We start from the raw sequence: 22244 nt of genomic DNA, 5'->3' as shown, positions 1-22244 counted from the left end.
TGGATGAAAACACCACGAGGGCCTTACTATTATCCAAAGTGGTGGAGGAGCCTTTAAGGAAAAAAGGAGGGGTAGATCACTTAATTATACGAGGTGGGGAATGGAATAACCATTCAGTCTTCAAATTCAGACTAAAAATAACCTGTCATTTTCACCCACCACATTTTATTAACAAGCTTGTTTAGATCAGCATAAGGTTCCTGTTTGCGAAACAAGAAAGTGAATAGTAAACTTTCCTAAGTCAACTGTAAATCACATAGGTACGGCAACTCCTCACCCCGGCGCCTGCACAGCCCAAGATTTTGAGTAGACTACAGACACCGAGAACACCTCATTTTTAACTAGGTCCCAACGTTTCTCATTTGTGATCACCAAATTATCTTACAGACACTCAGATAACCTAACAAAGAGAGCATTTTTTAAAAGCCACAACCCAAATTTTCCATGAAACACACCATTTTCACAGCCTAAATTTAATCCCGGTTGCCACTGCGAAGTGATGCCTGTTTCAGCAAATTAAGAACTTCCAAAAATACTGAACACGTTAACACATGCATGGCTTCCCTCGAGCTGCCATTTAAGATTAATATTCCGCGTAAATAAAAGTCTGCTTCTGTTCAAAAAATTAAATCGGTTGCAAAGAGGAAGTTACAGAGAAACCACCCTCACAACGTGGCCTTCACACTGTCAGAAAATAACGTGACTCTGTGCCACCCGAAACTTACCAGGAAGCTGGCGATAACTTTGCCAATTCCACACTCCTGAACCCAACTTCCAAGAGCCTCCACCAAACACCTCCTCAAGACGAGCAAAAGCACGAAGTTACCGAAAACCGCGTCCCGGAGCAAGGCCCGGCGGCCGCGCGCCCCTCCCCCGGCCGGCGCCCCCGCCCCGGACGCGCGGCCCCAACAGCCGCCCGCAGCCCCCCGCACGCCGGCCGGGGTCGCCGCGCCCGGGCCGGGGGCGCGCCCGGGGAGGGGGCATTTCCGCCGCTGCCCGAGGTCTCACAAAACAGCATGCACCGAAAAGCTCCTTCTCCTCGGCTAAAAATAGGCTATAAAGGAGTCGGCCTCATGATGGCTCCTTGATTCAATTTGCTGCAAATCCTTCCCTGAAAGCCTCCCCCCCGCCATCCACACACACGCACGAAAAGGGGGTGTACATGCACGAAGGGCGGCACGGGGGGGGAGGCCGAGGTGCACATTTTCGGGGACAGCATAATCAGGGTGAGGATCCCCCGAGACCAGGAAAGGGCAGGGGGTGGGCAAGCACGTGAGCATTTCAAAGAAACCTGGGAGGAAAACGGGGGGATGGGGGCGCCCCAAGCGCCCTCCCTGCCTTCCCCTCCCCCACGCAAGCCCAGCTCCCCCAGGGGCCAAGTTGAAGAGGCATGTTCCGCCCGCGCCCCTCCCCCCGCGGCCCGGCGCCCCCGGCCGCCCCCGGCCCGCGCCCCCCGCCCAGGCCCGCGGCCGCCCCCACGCCGGGGTCCGGCCCCCAGCGCTTACCTGGAAACGGTGGCCTCCGACGCCGCTCCCCCCTCCCGGGAATGGAGGCACAAGGAAATTCCCCTCCTCGCCGCCGCCGCCACCGCCTCCAACCACCCCCAAAATAACCCCTCCGGGGGGTGAGAGGCAATTATAACCCCAGCGAGCGGAGGGCGCGGGGGATGGGCGCCGGGCGGGCGGGGGCGGGGAGCGCGGCGCGGGTCCCCAGGTGGCGAGCGGAGGTGCTCCCGCCGCGGGGGGAGGGGCGGGGGCGCACGCGGCCGGCGGCGGGGGGAGGCGCGCGCGGGGGAAGGGCGCGAGCGGGGAGAGGAATTGAGGCAGAAGGTAAAAGCTGTTACTAAGGGAAAGAGCCAAACGGTTCGGAGCAGCCAACGGCTCAGACACTCCACACTGGGGAGAGCGGAATGGGGACCAGCCAGGCACAAATGAGCTCGCGAGGCCCGCGGCGGCGGCGGCGGCGGCGGCGGCGGCCGCGCAGCAAAACAAACCCGAGCGGCCTGCGCCGGGCGGGCGGGCGGGCGGGCGGGCGCGCGGGGGAGGGGCCGGCGGGGGAGGGGCGCGGCGGACGCGGGGCGGCGGCGGCGCGGCGGGGGGGGCTCCGGCGGCCGCGCTCTCCCCCCTCCCGGCCCGCTCCGGCGGCGCGGGGGGCTGGGCGTGCGCGGCGCATTCTTTGAAACATCGGGCGAGCCCGCGGGCGCTCGGAGGCGCCTCGGGGCCCGGCCGCGCGCCCCGCCCCCACCGCGCCCCGCCGCCGCGGGCCGGCCTGGGCGTGCTCGGCTGTGGGCCGCGGGCCCCGGGCGGGTGGGCGCGGGGGGGACGCGCCGGCGGAGTTTCCCGGGGAGGCCGCGGGCTCCCGCGTGTCCGGGGGGCGGCGCGGGGGGGGCTGGGCGCGCACGCGGCGGCATGTGCGGGAGCGCGGCGCGGCGTCCCGGGCCGTCTGCCGCGACCCTGGCCGTGCAGACCTTTGTGTGCGCCGGTGCAGACGCCTCTCCGAGGCGGGCCTGGGGAGCCGCGTGCTCTGCGCTGAGCCACTTTGGAAGCGGGATCCGGAGCACGGGGTCTGCAGAGAAAACACCCGCACAAGAAGAGGGTTCGATACCAGACACAAAGCTGTCACTGAGCGTTGATGCCCAGATGTACCGCGAAGCAGGCATATGGTGGTATTTATCATCTGGTGGGTCTGTTTGAAAGGTTTGGTCCATCAGTTCCTATTTCACAAAAATAAAATACTGTAACTCAATGTTTACTGAACAGATACCTCCACGGCGGCGTCCACGGGAGCAGTGTATCCACGCTGTGTACTTTCTGCGTGCGCGAAGCACGGGAAGGCGGCTCACGAAGTCTGACTTAGTTAGGTGACACTGTGGCCGTGTGATCCAGGAGGGTTGTTTTTAAAGAAGGGCAGCACCTCACAGGTTCTGAGGCAACGGGGTGCTGATCTTTCCGAGACTTTCGGAAAGCTGGGTGGGGGTGCTGCCTAGGGCTCTGCAGACGCTCCGCACTGTTAGCTACGACTGGGTAACAAGAGCGAAACAATGTCTCAAAAAAAAAAAAAAAAAGATACGACTTGAAACCTTTTTGTGATTTCGGCTATTGCTGCCTTCAAAGTGAAATAATGTTTGCAGCTTTCTTAAAGGTGAAGGGTGCTGTTTTTATACTTTTATCACAATATTTTAAATAGGTGTAGTGATCATTTTAAAGCGACCATCCTTTCATGTCAATATCAGAAGCCTAGAGTTCTGCGTACACACACACACACACACACACACACACACACACACACACACAGAGTATTACTTGAAGTAACTTGCACCAGTCTGGCCTCCCGGTGGCCTAATCAGTTCAGTGATTAGACAGGTGCTTACTTAGCCAACGTCAATGTCTCTTTTCCCCATGAGCCCTTAATGGGGGAGCTGCCAGAGGCCTTTCCTGAATGACACAGTGGGACAGGGAGCAGGAAAACCATCAGAGGAAAGGGAGTGGGATTGGAAACTCCCTTCCAACCCCCAGAGAGAGAGTTCAAAGCCTATCCGTGGTGTGTCCTTAGAGGTATTTTCATGTATGAAAGAGGGAATGTTGGATTAAACAATGTCACCCGATGGGAATTCAGATAACTTCAAGTTTCCAAAACACTGTGCAGAGTGTACTGGGAAACAGCACAAAGCAAGTTTTGCAATTCAGTTGGATTCTGAAGCCGAGGCTTGTTTACCTCAGAACTAACACCTTTGAAAAGACTTTATTTCAGAATTGATGAGTATAGTAGCTTCCTTTTGTTTTTTTCAGTTGGTTAATGACATGTATATCACTGATCGTACCCTGTCTTCAATAAGTACACTGTCTCTAAGTTGAGCCACCCAGTGAAACATATCTATTGGATTACTTGGATTGTTTTTGAAGTGTCATATTGTGCCACCACAGGCGGGTCTTCTCCATACAGCAGTGACCAGAAAATCAAACCACACTTTCAGTGAATGAGGATTTCTCAAGCATACCAGTTTTTAAAGAGTCATATTCAAAGCTGTCGACCCCACCCTTTCTCCTTTCCCTAGATGACCTCTATCCCTTACTCCGAAAGCAGGGAGACACCCTCCGATCAGGTATTTCGGCCTGAAGTTCTTACACCCTACACCAAGCTGCCTCCTAAAGTTGTTCAGTGTAGGTTGAGCCTCATTCCAATGATAATAAAAATGTATGCATTTGTTTATATCCCTTTAGTTTACAAACCGTTTCTGTGCATAAATTACTGCCTTTGAATATCGTGAAGATCATTGAGGTTGGGGACTTGTACCATAAATTCATTCCGGTAAAGTGTACTTTACTCACCACCGTTGGATCATACTAATTGAAGGGAGACCTGAAGTACTTTTAAACAAAAGAGAAAGGCGGGGAGGGAAGCGCCCAAATGCGGAAAGGCCTTGATTCCTCCAGCAAAGGGGGTTTTAAATAAGATCATATTTTGATCACTTTGATTTCTATATTCTGGAAACTATCTGAAACAACAGTGTGGCTTCAACATCACATAATCAGAGAAATAAAATATCATTCAAAGGTCACATGTATTGTCGCCTCACCCTGTAGCTGTCCCAACATATGCAGCATACAGGATCAGAGCTGCCACAAAATACAAGCAACGGTTAGACTCACTCGGTGAGGAAAGGACGAAGAAGGAACTATTTTACTAATTTTCAGTACTTTGTCCTGATCTGAGAGCGCCATTACACTTTGAATTAAATGTCAATATGTTACTAGAAAGGAAAGATGGTTACCAAGAAATTGTAAAGCAAAGGAATGCATGAAGAATTTCTTGGCCACGTGCGTGGTGACTCACACCTGTAATCCCAGCACTTTGGGAAGCCAAGGCGGACAGATCACGAGGTCAGGAGATGGAGACCATCCTTGCTAACATGGGGAAACCCCGTCTCTACTAAAAATAGAAAAAAATAGCCAGGCATGGGAGCATGCGCCTGTAGTCCCAACTACTGGGGAGGCTGAGGCAGGAGAATCGCTTGAACCCAGGAGGCGGAGGTTGCAGTGAGCCGAGATCGCGCCACTGCACTCCAGCCTGGGCAACAGAGTGAGACTTGGTCTTGGAAAAAAAAAAAGTTCTCTTGAACTTTCTAGCTAATTACTCAATAAAGAGAAGCCCACACCAGTACTGTTATCAGAAGTCACATATGTATTTATGTATTATAAAATGACTAAACAAATATTTCAGTAATATTATTCTCAGAGGAGTGTGGTATGGCAAGATAGCCTACATCTTTGCAACTTTCATCACTCAAGACATGGACTATTTTAAAGTTAAACTGGTTTAATCCCAGGACCACAGGGTCTCATTACTGTATATATTTTTAAATCATCATGATGTTTTCAATTGTTTACATTAGTTCATCTACGTAAAGTATTCAAAACAAACTTAATTGCATAAAAAACACATTTGATACCAAAAATATTCTCCTAGTACTATAACTCATTTTATAGTCGTTAGTTACCCTGGAACTCAGCAGCTTTTACCCCAGGCGTCTTGCTGATACCCTCTGATGTTTTCGTTTCATTTCGACTTACCCTGTGCGATTCTTTGTGGCTCTTCCGAGATGAGGCACATGCCAGCTACACATCTCGAGACCTCAGTACAAAAGCTGCTTTTCTCCAATGCATAGCGTGTTGCTGGTGACCTTTCCTCGTCGGTGTGAACCTCGTCACAGTTTTCCATGCTTCTATGACCCAATTTCATTACCACAATAAACTTTACTTGAGAGTCTTCATTTAACTTACAAAAGAAACATACAACTATCTTACAAGTGTTTATGTCTCTCAGATAATGAAAATAGCAGGTCATACTCTGCGACTGTGATTCAGTCAAAACAGAAAACCAGCCACACACGCAGCATGTTGCTGTACCAATCGGTTACTTATACTGACCAGCCACATTCTTCCTCAGGGGAGCACTCGGGGCCTAGTATTATGTTGATGGTTTTGCTATTCATTCATTCAATGTTTATTGAATGTTTAGTGTGCCAGGCACTGTTTCAGTGAACCAAAAACACAGCCCCTACTCTTCACAGGGCTTGCATTCCAGTCCCACACTGGGTGAGAGTTGGGAGTACAGACAGACTTTCAAAAAATATGTCTATATTAGGCTATTGTTTGACCACTGTAAAAACCAAACAAAGCAATATAAAAATGGCTTAAACGGCCGAGCATGGTGGCTCATGCCTGTAATCCAAGCACTTTGGAGGCCAAGGCGGGCGGATCACCTGAGGTCGGGAGTTCAAGACCAGCCTGACCAACATGGTGAAACCCCGTCTTAAAAACGTATAATAGGGCCAGGCACGGTGGCTCACGCCTGTAATCCCAGCACTTTGGGAGGCCGAGGCGGGTGGATCACGAGGTCAAGAGATCGAGACCAACCTGGTCAACATGGTGAAACCCCGTCTCTACTAAAAATACAAAACATTAGCCGGGCGTGGTGGCACGTGCCTGTAATCCCAGCTGCTCAGGAGGCTGAGGCAGGAGAATTGCTTGAACCCAGGAGGCGGTGGTTGCGGTGAGCCGAGATCACGCCATTGCACTCCAGCCTGGGCAACAAGGGCGAAACTCCATGTCAAAAAAAAAAAAAAAAAAAAAAAAAACAGAAAGACAGGAAGCAAGGTCTCTCCTGTCTCTTCTTACAAGGTCACTAATCCCATCATGTAGGCACAGCCCTACGACCTAATTACCTTCTGAAGGCCCCACCTCCTAATACCATACCATTTGGGGCTAGTGTTTCCATATATGAATTCAGGAGAAACACAAACATGTCATTCATAATGGGTAAAGAATATTATTATCTCGACCAGGCATGGTGGCTCAGGCCTGTAATCCTAGCACTTTGGGAGGCCGAGGTCGGCAGATCATTTGAGGTCAGGAGTTCAAGACCAGCCTGGCCAACTTGGTAAAACCTTGCCTCTACTAAAAATACAAGAAAATTATCCAGGTGTGGTGGTGTGTGCCTATAATCCCAGATACTCAGGAGGCTGAGGCAGGAGAATCCTTGAATCCAGGAGACAGAGGTTGCAGTGAGCCAAGATGGTGCTACTGTGCTCCAGCCTCTGCAACAGAGGGAGACTCCATCTCAAAATAATAATAATATCTCGGTTTGATTGATTAAGAAACTAAAGTAATAAGACCACATGGTTTGTCTAGGGTCATGCTGCAAATGGCAAAACAAGGATTTGAACTCGAGGCCAGGTGCAGTCTCCGCTTTTCCAATGACTAAAACTAAGTAGATCAAGGCAGGAAAATTCAAATGTTTGCTCAAAAGTACTTCAATGAATGAGATGAAAAGAGCAATGCAGAGTGGAAAAATGGAGAAACTGCTTCAGGAGAAGAACCACATCTTAATCATATTTATATGACCCACGTATCTTAGGCTAGATCTAGAAAAATGTTTATTGAACACTGAACATTGATTGCAACATAGTTACAATCAATCAGTTGGATTCCTCTGTTGCATGCTTTGATACTATTAGTGTATCTACTGATTACAAAAAGAAGACTTTGTCTCACTCCCCACCTCTCACCATCACCTCCCCTTCCGCCTCATGATTTGAGGATAGGATATTCTTTTTTTTTTTTTTTTGACAGAATCTCACTTTTGTCACTGAGGCTGGAATGCACAATCTCGGCTCACTGCAACCTCGACCTTCCAGGTTCAAGCGATTCTCCTGCCTCAGCCTCCTAAGTAGCTGGGACTACAGGCACACACCACCACGCTGGGTTCATTTTTTTTGTATTTTTGGTAGAGACATGGTTTCACCAGGTTGGTTAGGTTGATCTCGAACTCCTGACCTCAGGTGATCCACCCACCTTGGCTTCCCAAAGTGCTGGGATGAGAGAGGCATGAGCCACTGCGTCCAAATGGTATAAGGTATTTTTCCCCCTAGATGGAGTATCTTTCTTGTTGTCAGGCTGGGATGCGGTGGCACAATCTTGGCTCACTGCAACCTCCACCTCCCAGGTTCAAGCGATTCTCCTGCCTCAGCCTCCTGAGTATCTGGGATTATAGGCGCCCACCACCACGCCCGGCTAAGTTTTGTCCTTTTAGTAGAGATGGGGTTTTGCCATTTTGGCCAGGCTGGTCTTGAACTCCTGACCTCAGGTGACCCGCCCACCTTGGCCTCCCAAAGTGCTGGGATTGTAGGCATGAGCCACTGTGCTTGGCTGGCATACAGTATTCTTGAAGACAGGTTTTCTGGGCAAAGAAGACAATATATAATAATTCCATATCATTTATCACAAATTTGAAAACTGAGTTTTCCTTTGAGCTTTGAAATTCAGGTTACAAATCCAACTCTCTTTTTTAAGAGAATGTTTACAATTTGTTTAATTACATTTTCTTCAATTATTAAACTACATTAATTCATTTAATGTATTCAGTCTTTTTAAAATTCTCAACAAAAAAAAGAATTACAAGGCTGGGTGGGGATCATCTGAGGTCAGAAGTTCAAGACCAGCCTGACCAACAGAGTGAAACCCCATCTCTACTAAAAATACAAAATTAGCTGGGTATGGTGCCACATGCCTATAATCCTAGCTACTCAGGAGGCTGAGGCAGGAGAATCGCTTGAACCCAGGAGGCAGAGGTTGCACTGAGCTGAGATCTCACCATTATATTCCAGCCTGGTCAACAAGAGCAAAACGCCAACTCAAAAAGAGAAAAAAAAAAGAATCACAAGTATTTAAGTAATGCTCATAAATATGATAAACTATAAAATATTATGAATCAAGTTATCATAAACATTACAAAAATGTTTATAGATTTAATAAAATTCTCGTATATTTTCTTTTTTTGGTTTTTTTTTTTTTTTTGAGACGGAGTTTCACTCTTGTTACCCAGGCTGGAGTGCAATGGCGCGATCTCGGCTCACCTCAACCTCTGCCTCCTGGGTTCAAGCAGTTCTCCTGCCTCAGCCTCCCGAGTAGCTGGGATTACAGGCATGTGCCACCACGCCCAGCTAATTTTTTTGTATCTTTAGTAGAGACGGGGTTTCACCATGTTGACCAGGATGGTCTCGATCTCTTGACCTCGTGATCCACCCACCTCAGCCTCCCAAAGTGCTGGGATTACAGGCGTGAGCCACCGCGCCCGGCTTAATTCTCATATATTTTCACTTAAAGTTACGCACCATGAAATATTATGCAGCCATCAAAAATGATGAGTTCGTGTCCTTTGTAGGAACGTGTATGAACCTGGAAACCATCATTCTCAGCAAACTGACACAGGTACAGAAAATCAAACACCGCATGTTCTCACTCATAGGCGGGTGTTGAACAATGAGAACACATGGACACGGGGAGGGGAACATCACACACTGGGGTCTTTTGGGGGGAAATAGGGGAGGGACAGCAGGGGGTGGGGAGTTGGGGAGAGATAGCATGGGGAGAAATGCCAGATATAGGTGATGGGGGAGGAAGGCAGCAAATCACACTGCCACGTGTGTACCTATGCAACAACCTTGCATGTTCTTCACATGTACCCCAAAACCTAAAATGCAATTAAAAAAAATTACGAATCTAAATTAATTACAGTTCTCACTTAGGTGTTTTCTATTTATTTTTATCTTATTTTATTTTTTGAGACTGAGTTTCCCTCTTGATGCCCAGGCTGGAGTACAGTGGCGCAATCTCGGCTCACTGCAACCTCTGCTTCCCGGGTTCAAGCAATTCTCCTGCCTCAGCCTCCTGAGTAGCTGGGATTACAGGTGCATGCCACCACGCCCAGCTACTTTTTGAATTCTTAGTAGAGACAGAGTTTCACCACGTTGGTCAGGCTGGTCTCAAACTCCTGACCTTGTGATCCACCCGCCTTGGCCTCCCAAAGTGTTGGGATTACAGGCGTGAGCTACCACACCCGGCTGTTTGGGATCAGTGCCGTGATGGCTGTTTGGGATCAGTGCCGCGATCTTGGGTCACTACAACATCTGCCTTCTGGGCTCAAGCCATTCTCCCACCTCAGCCTCCCCAGTAGCTGGGACTACAGGCGTGCACCACCACACCCAGCTAATTTTTTGATTTTTTGTAGAGACAGGGTCTTGTCATGTTGCCCAGGCTGGTCTTGAACTCCTATGCTCAAGCAATCTGCCCACCTTGGCCCCTCAAAGTGCTGGAATGACAGGTATGGGCCACCATGCCTAGCCGGACTTTCTCTTAGTTCTCTTTGAGCAAACTTATCCTACCTAGCCATAGCCATTTCTTCCCTCCAAGGGAAACTGCTTATCTAGGGGCAGAGGGCAAGAGAAATTATGTGTCCTGAGAAATTATGTGTCCTCCTCCAAAGAGAGGGAAAGTCACTGAGCACTTGGGCTCACTCCCGTCCTTCCTATAACCTTGTAAATCACTTGTTCTCTGAGGAAAGGGGGACCCTGCGAAGCCTGCGGAGAACTCCTCCTGAGGCATATGAGCTTTCTCTTTGCTATGGTCTGAATATGGTTCATCTTCACCAGAGCTCGTGTTTATAAATTGGATCCACAATGGGCTGCATTGGGAGGCGGTGTCTAATAGGAGGTGCTTGGCTCTTGGGGGTGGATTCCCCGTGAATGGCTCTGTACTGTTCTCTGCGCAGTGAGTCAGTTTTTGCTCTCTTCAGATTGGTTTAGTTCTTGGGGGAATGGATTAGTTCTCACAAGAACAGGTTTTTATAAAGAAAGATGCCTGGCCGGGCGCGGTGGCTCACGCCTGTAATCCTAGCACTTTGGGAGGCCGAGGTGGGTGGATCACCTGAGGTCGGGAGTTCAAGACCAGCCTGGCCATCATGGTGAAACCCCCCTCTTTTTTAAAAAAAGAAAGAGAGAAAGAGAGAGAGAAAGGAAGGGAAGAAAGAAAGAAAGAGAAAGAAAGAAAGAAGGAAAGAAGAAAGAAAGAAAGAAAGAAAGATGCCCTCAGAGCTTTACTTGTTCCTGCGTGTCCAGTCCCCTTTGACCTTTCTCCACGTTTGATGCAGCAGGAAAGCCCCCCATGGCAGATGCTGGCACCATGCTTGCTGCATTTCCCAGCCTGCAAAACCGTGAGCAAAATTAACCTCTTTTCTTTCTATATTTTCCGGTTTCCAGGGTTCTGTTATAGCAACACAAAACAAAGACCCTCCCCTTTATACATAACCGGCTAATATTGTGAGTCTTCATTGAGCCACAGACTACGAAGACAGGCCGTGCCTGTACTGAGTTCATTTTCGCAATTGAGCAAAACACACTTGATTTTATGCGTAGTTAGCAATAGGTGTGACAGGCACAGGGATAGATGATGGGACAGAAGAACTGGGTTCTAGACACTATCTAGACACTGGGTTCTATCCTCCACTGGCATTAAATGGCTGAGAAACACAGTTTCCTTATTGATAAAGTAGGGACCGCATTCACAACGCATTTCCAGGGTGGATAGTCAAAATACTTACTGACCAGTTCTGCAGGCCTAGCAACCCATCAGAACAGAGAGCGGAGGGTACCCCACACCCGACGTGAAGCTCATTGGCAGCCTCCCGGTTCATTTCCCCCACTCTGTCAATATTTGCAGTTGCCAACCATGTGACGTCTCTGTACCGGGGCTCTTGCGTGTGTCAAATCCAGTGTTTGTGAAAGCAGATCATAACCTTCTTACAAAGGCAAGATGTTTGTCGTCATTATTTTCTGCAGCCAGGCGCGGTGGCTCCAGCCTGTAATCGCAGCACTTTGGGAGGCCGAGGGGGGTGGATCACGAGGTCAAGAGATCGAGACCATCCTGGTCAACATGGTGAAACCCCGTCTCTACTAAAAATACAAACAATTAGCTGGGCATGGTGGCACGTGCCTGTAATCCCAGCTACTCAGGAGGCTGAGGCAGGAGAATTGCCTGAACCCAGGAGGCGGAGGTTGCGGTGAGCCGAGATCACGCCATTGCACTCCAGCCTGGGTAACAAGAGCGAAATTCTGTCTCAAAAAAAAAAAAAAGAACATTATTTTCTGCAGTAAAAGGCACAGAGTAAAGGAAGCGGAAGCCTCTCATAACATGCCACCTGTTTCACTTTTGTCTACCCTATCGGGTGGCCTTGACTCGGTTTAAGAGCTGCCCTCCCCTTGAGCTATAGAATGAGCCTAAGGACCTGGAGAGCTGGGTCCAGACCAGCCAGGACACAGCTTAACCTCAGAACCTCAGACAACAGCGAGAGCTAGCACTGTCTTCAGCCTATCCGTGCAGAAGCCCCTGGCTGATAGAAACACTATGTGTCAGGCCGTGTTCAAAACAATTTCATGCAGATTAACTCATTGAAACCTCATCACAGCCTGAAGTAGGGACTCTTACTTTTTTGTTTTTTTTGGTTTTTTTTTTTGAGGTGGAGTTTCACTCTTGTTTCCCAGGCTGGAGTGCAATGGCGCGATCTCGGCTCACTGCAACCTCCGCCTCCTGGGTTCAGGCAATTCTCCTGCCTCAGCCTCCCGAGTAGCTGGGATTACAGGCACGCGCCACCATGCCCAGCTGATTTTTTGTATTTTTAGTAGAGACGGGGTTTCACCTTGTTGACCAGGATGGTCTCGATCTCTTGACCTCGTGATCCACCCGCCTCGGCCTTCCAAAGTGCTGGGATTTTAGGCGTGAGCCACCGCGCCCGGCCACTTTTTTGTTTTTTTATTGAGATTGTGTTTCACTCTTGTTGCCCAGGCTGTAAAATGGTGCAATCTTGGCTCACTACGGCCTCCACCTCCCGGGTTCAAGTGATTCTCCTGCCTCAGCGTCCCGAATAGCTGGGATTACAGGCATGCACCACCATGCCCGGCTAATTTTGTATTTTTAGTGGGGATGGCCATGTTGATCAGGCTGGTCTCAAACTGCTGACCTCAGTTCATCTGCCTGCCTCAGCCTCCCAAAGTGCTGGGATTACAGTCGTGAGCCAGCAAACGTGGCCAGAAAGTAGGGACTATTATTATCATCTCCTCTTCACAGGTGAGGAAACCCAACCACACACGTATTAAATGACCAAGGTTCCTTAGCTAATAAATTTCAGAGGTGGATTTTTATCTACGTGGATGAGGTCATGCTTTAAACTACCACTCTATACTACAAATGGATCGAAGCCTGGCAAGGGAGAGAGAAAACTGTTTATGGGCTGGCATCCAGGGAGCATTATGGGTCACCAAGCTGAGCCCAGAGGGTTTTTGTTTTTGTTTTTGTTTTTGTTTTGTTTTGTTTTGAGACGCAGTTTCACTCTTGTTGCCCAGGCTGGAGCACAGTGGTATGATCTCAATTCACTGCAACCTCAGCCACCCGGATTCAAGCGATTCTCCTGCCTTACCCTCCGGAGTAGCTGGGATTACAGGCATGCACCACCACACCCAGCTAATTTTGTATTTTTAGTAAAGACAGGGTTTGTCCATGTTAGTCAGGCTGGTCTCGAACTTCTAACCTGAGGTGATCCACCTGCCTTGGCCTCCCAAAGTGCTGGGATTACAGGCATGAGCCACTGTGCCCGGCAGAGCCCAGAGTTCTCGTAAATCTTTTTTTTTTTTTTTTTTTTTTTTTTTTGAGACGGAGTTTTCGCTCTTGTTACCCAGGCTGGAGTGCAATAGCGCGATCTCGGCTCACCGCAACCTCCATCTCCTGGGTTCAGGCAATTCTCCTGCCTCAGCCTCCAGAGTAGCTGGGATTACAGGCACGTGCCACCATGCCCAGCTAATTTTTTGTATTTTTAGTAGAGACGGGGTTTCGCCATGTTGACCAGGATGGTCTTGATCTCTCGACCTCGTGATCCACCCGCCTCGGCCTCCCAAAGTGCTGGGATTACAGGCTTGAGCCACCACGCCCGGCCTAAGTTCTCGTAAATCTTATGACCACAGGTGTCATAACCCATAAGGGGTCCCAAGAAGCAGACCTCTCCAATGCTCTTGCCCAGGATACGTCTCCAGGAGCCCCTGGCTCATAGGAACCCCTTCTCCCAGGCCCTGAGAACTGGGATACCCACTGCCTGGGTGCCTGGGGAGGGGCAGCTGTGTTCCTTGGCCCAGTAGTCAGGGGAGCGTAGGGGAAAAGGAGAAGAACCAGAACAGGGGCCCCTTCCTCTAGCTGGGAAAAAGCTGTCAGGTCAATGCCTTTGCCTTTGAATAGGAGGATTCACTGTAATTGTGGCATAAATAAATCAGGACCTGAGGGCTTGGCCGGGACTCCTTGAGAAAGGGAGGCAGGAGGGCTCCGAAGGAGGTGCCAGCACACGTTGACTGTAAAGGGCCGGATGGGTCACGTTCTCTGTCGTCTCCCTCTTCCCCCTCCCCCAACCATTTAAAAAACGTGTAAACTAATCGGAGCTCCAGCTTCAGCTGGATTTGGTCTGTGAGTTCGACTTGCTGATTCCTGCCCTAAAGGGATAATCTATAAACCTCCTCATTTTCCCTGAGTCTGATCCTGCCCTCCCTGGAAGCAGGGCCTCCCAAGGAACGAGAGAGGCAGTCAGATAAAAGGGACGTGAAGTTCTGACTGTGGTGATGCTTCATGAAATTTGAGGAATGTTCCACTGAGGTACTTTAGGACTAACGCTGGCGACCTGAAGGTTCGCTCTGGGGATTTTTATGCATGCACAGCTGCACGCATGAGCTATTCTGCAAGAATTATGTTTCATTCCGCATTCCATTTGGGAGCTGATGCCCAAGACAATATTGCAGAGCAATGAAACCCAGCATTACTCTATTCCAGGGAAAATGGAGTAGCAACCGTTCTCTCTTAGAAGCCAAAAATGGAATCTCTCAATGTCTTCAGGAAGAGCTTGCCCTCAGTAAAAAGAATTTTACCTGTTGGTAAAGTTGCTTCTCAGATAATATGCCATCTTTACAGAGCCTGGCTTTGCAAAAAAAATACACAGATGTAAGACCAGGCGTGGTGGCTCATGTCTATGATCCTGGTACTTTGGGAAGTCAAGGTAGATAGTCAGGAGTTCAAGGTTCAAGACCAGCCTGGCCAAAGTCTTTTCCCACCTTAAATGTGAGCTACTAAGCATAAAAGCTCTTCTTTTTTTTTTTTGGAGACGGAGTCTTGCTCTGTTGCCCAGGCTGGAGTGCAATGGCGCAATCTTGACTCACTGCAACCTCCGCCTCCCAGGTTCAAGCAGTTCTCCTGCCTCAGCCTCCCAAGTAGCTAGGACTACAGTCACATGCCACCACACCTGGCTAATTTTTGTATTTTTTTTTTGAGACAGAGTTTTGCTTTTGTTACCCGGGCTGGAGTGCAATGGCACCAGCTCGGCTCACCGCAACCTTTGCCTCCTGGGTTCAAGCAATTCTCCTGCCTCAGCCTCCCGAGCTGGGATTACAGGCACGCGCCACCATGCCCAGCTAATTTTTGTATTTTTAGTAGAGACGGGGTTTCACCATGTTGACCAGGATGGTCTCAATCTCTTGACCTCGTGATCCAGCCGCCTCGGCCTCCCAAAGTGCTGGGATTACAGGCGTGAGCCACCGCACCCAGCTCTAATTTTTGTATTTGTATTTTTAGTAGAGATGGGGTTTCACCATTTTGGCCAGGCTGTTCTCAAACTCCTGACCTCATGATCCACCCTCCTCAGCCTCCCAAAGTGCTGGGATTACAGGCATGAGCGACTTCAGGGCTCCAAAAGCTGTTCTTTTTTTTTTCTTTTTGAGATGGAGTTTCGCTCTTGTTACCCAGGCTGGAGTGCAATGGCGCGATCTCGGCTCACTGCAACCTCCGCCTCCTGGGTTCAGGCAATTCTCCTGCCTCAGCCTCCTGAGTAGCTGGGATTACAGGCACGCACCACCATGCCCAGCTAATTTTTTGCACCATTAGTAGAGACGGGGTTTCACCATGTTGACCAGGATGGTCTCGATCTCTTGACCTCGTGATCCACCCGCCTCGGCCTCCCAAAGTGCTGGGATTACAGGCTTGAGCCACCACGCCCGGCCCAAAAGCTATTCTTAAAAAACAAAAAGAAATGGCTTGGGGGAGGGAGGGAAAAAAAAGAAATGGCTTTAAGGCAGGGAGGTGAGAGAAGGGGAGGGAATTTATAAAAGACTTCTTTACTTAAAAATTGACAGAAAGGGGCCGCGCGCGGTGGCTCAAGCCTGTAATCCCAGCACTTTGGGAGGCCGAGGTGGGTGGATCACGAGGTGAAGAGATCGAGACCACCCTGGTCAACATGGTGAAACCCCGTCTCTACTAAAAATACAAAAAAAAAAAATTATCTGGGCATGGTGGCACGTGCCTGCAATCCCAGCTACTCAGGAGGCTGAGGCAGGAGAATTGCCTGAACCCAGGAGGCGGAGGTTGCGGTGAGCCGAGATCGCGCCATTGCACTCCAGCCTGGGTAACAAGAGCGAAACTCCATCTCAAAAAAAAAAAAAAAAAAAAGAATTGACAGAAAGCCAAGACTTCCAAATACTTATTGGAACTTTACAATACATTTAGGCTGGGCTCTGTGCCTCATGCCTGTAATCCCAGCACTTTGGGAGGCCAAGGCAGGGTGGATCACCTTAGGTCAGGAGTTCAAGACCAGCCTGACCAACATGGCGAAACCCCATCTCTACTAAAAATACAAAAATTAGCCGTTTGTGGTGGCAGGTGCCTGTAATTCCAGCTACTTGGGAGGCTGAGGCAGGAGAATCACTTGAACCCAGGAGGCGGAGGTTGCAGTGAACCGAGATCACGCCATTGCACTCCAGTCTGGCAACAGGAGTGAAACTCTGTTTCAAAAAAAAAAAAAGAACTTTACAGTACATTTAATGTGAGTTAATGTGTCAGAGAGGCTACTTGTAAGGAATACAGAGGAAGGTTGCTGGTGTAAAACAAAGAACAAAAAAGGGTTTTCAACTGGAAAATGACCTTTAGGAAGAAAAATAAGATGGGAGAGGGGCTGAGAGAAGCAGTAAGTGGGGAAGCTTTGGTCCCCACGGCCTAGAGCTCTGAAGTGGGCCACCGGCCAGGCAGGAAGGGCTTGGAAATTATTTCACCTATTTCACAATTGCCTAGAGCCTGCCTGAAAGTCTCCTGCAAAGCGCCCACTGAGCTCATGCACTAGCCCCTTCCTGGGGAAACTCAGGGAGAAGTCCCTGATATGGGCTCCTCTGTCAAACAAGGCATGTGACTCAATTTCAAACGGTAGTAAGGGAATCGTCCCACAATAAATTTTAGGAATATGTTCTATGGAGGTTGTGAATTATAAATAATTTTCTACTTTTAATAGTATAGGTAAGGGCCGGGCGCGGTGGCTCAAGCCTGTAATCCCAGCACTTTGGGAGGCCGAGGTGGGTGGATCACGAGGTCAAGAGATCGAGACCATCCTGGTCAACATGGTGAAACCCCGTCTCTCCTAAAAATACAAAAAATTAGCTGGGCATGGTGGCGTGTGCCTGTAATCCCAGCTACTCAGGAGGCTGAGGCAGGAGAATTGCCTGAACCCAGGAGGCGGAGGTTGCGGTGAGCCGAGATTGCGCCATTGCACTCCAGCCTGGGTAACAAGAGCGAAACTCCGTCTCAAAAAAAAAAAAAAAAAAAAAAGTATAGGTAAATAAATACCTGGAAGCTTTGACATGAATTTCATCCTAGAGATCTTTTTTTTTTTTGAAATGGAGTCTCGCTCTGTAGCCCAGGCTGGAGGGCAGTGGCGTGATCTTGGCTCACTACAATCTCTGCCTCCCAGGTCCCTGTTCAAGCAATTCTTCTACCTCAGCCTCCCAAGTAGCTGGGATTACAGGCACCAGCCACTATGCCCAGCTAATTTTTGTATTTTTTTAGTAGAGACGGGAGTTTCACCATGTTGGCCAGTCTGGTCTTGAACTCCTGACCTCAGGTGATCCGCCCGCCTCAGCCTCCCAAAGTGTTGGGATTACAGGCGTGAGCCACCATGCCCGAGCTTTTTTTCTTTTCTTTCTTTCTTTTTTTTTTTTTTTTTGAGACAGAGTATGTCACCCAGGCTGGAGTACAGTGGCACGAACTTGGCGCACTGCAACCTCCGCCTCTCCAGTTCAAGCAATTCTGCCTCAACCTTCTGAGTAGCTGGAATTACAGATGTGTGCCACCATGCCCAGCTAAGTTTTGCATTTTTAGTAGAGACAGGGTTTCACTGTGTTAGCCAGGCTGTTCTTGAACTCCTGACCTCATGATCTACCTGCTTCAGCCTCCCAAAGTACTGGAATTACAGGTATAAGCCACCGCCCCCGGTCAAAACATTGTTTTCAAAAGTGAATAGTCTTGACTTAAAAAAATATATACCTATGTCCTGGATTTATAGAGGAAATATTTGAGCTAGTGAAGTGTTGGGGAAAGTCCAGTACTGTATTGGCAGAGACAGGTCAGACTTGCATTTGATAAACACCTCTAATGAACTTCGGTTGATCTAAATAAGGCACATAAGCAAATGTTAACAAAAGGCCAACTATAACCAAAAAGTTTAATAAATTGTATTTTATTATTTTTCACAGAAATATGCCAGAGAAATTTGAAAATGCCAAGAAAAGTAGAAATAGTGTTTAGGGCTCTGGCGAGCTTTGGATTTGAATTGAAGTTTTTGACCTCAAGGCCAGGCATGGTGGCTCATGTCTGTAATCCCAGCACTTTGGGAGGCTGAGGCAGGCGGATCACCTGAGGTCAGGAGTTTGAGACCAACCTGGCCAACATGGTGAAACCCCGTCTCTGCTAAAAATACAAAAATTAGCTGGACGTGGTAGCGGGTGCCTATAATCCCAGCTACTCCAGAGGCTGAGGCAGAATTGCCTGAACTGGGAGACAGAGGTTGCAGTGAGCTGAGACTGTGCCACTGCACTCCAGCCTGGGCGACAGAGTGAGACTCCGTGTCAAACAAACAAACAAACAGAAACCTTGTGCTTTACTTTTTTTTTTTTTTTTTTTTTTTTTTAAAGATGGGGTTTCACCATATTGCTCAGGCTGGTCTCGAACTCCTGACCTCAGGTGATCCACCCACCTCAGCCTCCCAAAGTGCTGGGATTACAGGCGTGAGCCACTGCGCCCGGCAGAAACCTTATGTTTTAAAGAAAATGCTGATATCTGGAATAGAGCCTAATACACACACACACACACACACATACACGCACACACACACAAGCATACACACATAAGGGAGAAAAATAAAAATGTAGGGTACAGGTTAGGGGTTCATTTCTTTTTATATGAAGCTTCTTTTCTTCAACCATAGTCCTGTGATTCAGCATTCATAAAATACAGCATTTACAATTTGGGCAAAATAACATCAGGTTCCTGCAGAGCTATAGAAAATGACTTGCGGGGGCTCATATGAAATAAGGGTTGAAACAGTATGCAGCCTTTGTTCTATGCCAAGGGGTCGACCGTCTTTAGAAGGTTCACAGAGCCCTGCTTATGACTCACTCCCTTCCGCCTACGCTTTCTCTCCAAGTTCTTCACATCACCAGGGCTTCTTATCCTAGTGGTTGAAATCCACTGCTTCCCACTGTTCTGCAATCAAATGCCTTCTCTGTTTGTAGGGACCTTGAGAAAGATACACGACGGCTTGATGAGCCAGGACGTTCTCCACCCAAAGCGTCCTAGTTCTCCTTCTACTGGCCTTGGGTACCCACCCTCCCCTGCTCTCAGCTACCTCAAAGCAAGTTTCCAGCTTGCTGCAGGCGTGTTTCCTCCTCCAAAGTATCAGGGCTTAACGGAATTTGAAACTTGTTTTGATGGTTCCCAATCTGAATCCATCCTCACATCTATCCGGTGTATCTACTCCGTCCAGTTACGTTTCATCCTAAGCCCCCAGCAGGGAGGCGGGGCCGCCTCCCTCCCCTCCTTCTGCCTTGAACCCCTGATCTCAGCATTCCTGCTGGTCTTCCTGCAGTCCAGGAAGGACGTGGACAGAGGGTGGTCAGACCTGTATCCTGTCTAGAGGGCCGAAGCCTGCTTCTGCACTGGATCCTGCCAAGCTGTGTTCTTGGCGGCGGAATTCCCTGTCACCTCTTCCAGTGCAGATACCTGAACAGCCCTACTTTCCCCGACCTGTGCTTCCCACTTACTCTGCGGGCACCTTGCCTCCGGCTTCCTCTTGCAGGCTTTCACTGAATTTGCAGTTCTCTGAGCCTGAGGTCTGATTTCCAGCCCTAATCACAATCCCTTGCCTGAGTCTGCTTTGTCAGAGAGGTCGCCAGTTCCCTCCTAACCCCTCATTCACCTCCTGTCACTCTAGCTAACAAAAATTAGCCGGGTGTGGTAGCACACACCAGCCGTTTCTTCACGCACATGTACACACTCGTGTGTACACTCCTACACATGCGCCTTAGAGAGGAGGTATTCAGATTGCTTTTCACACATCTGGGTATGCAGATCCCCCCCCTCCTTTTTTTTTTTTTTTTTTTTTGAGACAGAGGTTTTGTTTGTTTGTTTGTTTGAGGCGGAGTTTTGCTCTTGTGACCCAGGCTGGAGTGCAATGGCGCGATCTCCTCTCACCGCAACCTCCGCCTCCTGGGTTCAGGCAATTCTCCTGCCTCAGCCTCCTGAGTAGCTGGGATTACAGGCACGAACCACCATGCCCAGCTAATCTTTGTATTTTTAGGAGAGACGCGGTTTCACCATGTTGACCAGGATGGTCTCGATCTCTTGACCTCGTGATCCACCCGCCTCTGCCTCCCAAAGTGCTGGGATTACAGGCGTGAGCCACCGCGCCCGGCCTTGTTTGTTTTTTGAGACGGAGTTTTGCTCTTGTTGCCCAGGCCGGAGTGCAATGGCGTGATCTCGGCTCACTGCAACCTTTGCCTCCCAGGTTCAAGAGATTTTCCTGCCTCATCCTCCTTAGGAGATGGGATTACAGGCACCTGCCACCACGCCTGGCTAATTTTTGGTATTTTTAGTAGAGATGAGGTTTTACCATGTTGGCCAGGCTGACCTTGAACCCCTGATCTCGAGTGATCCACCTGCCTCAGCCTCCCAAAGTGCTGGGATTACAGGTGTGAGCCACAGTGCCCTGCCTGTGGATTCCTTTCTATTAACAGAAACTAACCCTGGTGTCCAGGGAATAACTGTGGGGAATAGTAACAGCAATTTTATCCTCATAGGGAGAATGCTTCAGGGAGGGGTATACAAGCTGGAGAGCCAGTGGCAGACTTGCCTTCCCCCATTACAGAGCTCTCCTCCAAGGCCGGGGCGGTGGCTCACACCTGTAATCCCAGCACTTTGGGAGGCCGAGGCGGGTGGATCACGAGGTCAATAGATCGAGACCATCCTGGTCAACATGGTGAAAAACCCCATCTCTACTAAAAATACAAAAATTAGCTGGGCGTGGCGGTGCACACCTGTAATCCCAGCTACTTGGGAGGCTGAGACAGGAGAATTGCTTAAACCCAGGAGGCGGACGTCGTGGAGAGCCAAGATCACACCATTGCACTCCAGCCCAGGTAATAAGATCAAAACTCCGTCTCAAAAAAAAAGAGAGAGATTGTTCTGAATATTTTTTCTCATAGAACCAAGAGAGAAAAAAAAAGAAAGGAACATACTCTTTGTCCTTTTTCTTCCTCATCTGGCTGCCTCCCCACGAGCACCCACCTAGGCTCCCATGCCTCTCCCCCCTCTCAGGGTAGTCCCTAGCAGTAATTCAAGTGACCGGCTCCAGTGCCTTCAGCATTGACTATGTATCATTCCTAAATGCCCCCTTCTTGGGAAGAGTCTTCCAGCAGACACTAAGGCTTATTAGACACTGACATGAGTTATGGAAGAAGGTTTAGATTCTCGGTCCCTGGAGATCTTTAAAAGCAAGGATGGATTCTCATCTGTCTGGGATGATTATGTGGGATATTCCGGGTAGGCCAGGGAATAGACCTGCTCATCATCAACAAATAATTTATTAAACTCCTGGGCATTCGTGACACTGTACTGCCTTCTATATATGTAAAAAGATAATTTTAAAAACACAGCCCCTACTCTGAAGGAAGTATTTTTTACTAATGAAACAAAAGGTTTGTGTAGTGTACAAATCATGCAATGAGTGTCAACAGTACTTTAAGTTTTCAAATCATAAAGTTTTATTTTCTTTCTCTTATACTCCTTAGTTTGGGTTGGGGGCTATGCAGAGCAAGATTTTCAGTGAACAAGGTTTTTTTTCAGTGAACAAGGCAGGAGGTTGTGCATGATGGAAACTGTGAGCAGATATCGGAAGAATGAAGTGAGGCAGAAAGCACGAAGCAGCCTGTGTTCTGTCCTGCGCAAGGCAAGAGGCCGATGGGCTTCACCTCAGAGGATCCTTCCCTTTTTCACACCCTGGGATTCTAG

At 49.0% G+C, this 22244-nt stretch overlaps 1 protein-coding gene and 1 pseudogene across 8 annotated transcripts in view; one reads left to right on the top strand and one right to left on the bottom strand.

Moving 5' to 3' along the window:
• Positions 1-1707, bottom strand: part of TBL1XR1 (TBL1X/Y related 1) — a 186154-nt gene extending 184447 nt beyond the window's left edge. For 3 of the 8 annotated variants that reach the window (XM_074405408.1, XM_039480213.2, XM_039480215.2), the window contains exon 1: positions 1506-1706. The gene's annotated coding sequence lies outside the window, so the exon portion shown is untranslated. Of the gene's footprint in view, positions 1-725; positions 858-1505 lie in introns of those variants that run through there. The other 5 variants (XM_074405407.1, XM_074405410.1, XM_074405409.1 and 2 more) reach the window with 3 other exon arrangements.
• A 701-nt stretch (positions 1708-2408) lies between these two features.
• Positions 2409-22244, top strand: part of LOC120368309 (large ribosomal subunit protein eL8-like) — a 42832-nt pseudogene continuing 22996 nt past the window's right edge.

The sequence above is a fragment of the Saimiri boliviensis genome, chromosome 9, assembly GCF_048565385.1.
Source record: "Saimiri boliviensis isolate mSaiBol1 chromosome 9, mSaiBol1.pri, whole genome shotgun sequence".
In the NCBI taxonomy this organism is placed as follows: Eukaryota; Metazoa; Chordata; class Mammalia; order Primates; family Cebidae; genus Saimiri; species Saimiri boliviensis.
This window is presented reverse-complemented; position numbering and strand designations above follow the sequence as displayed.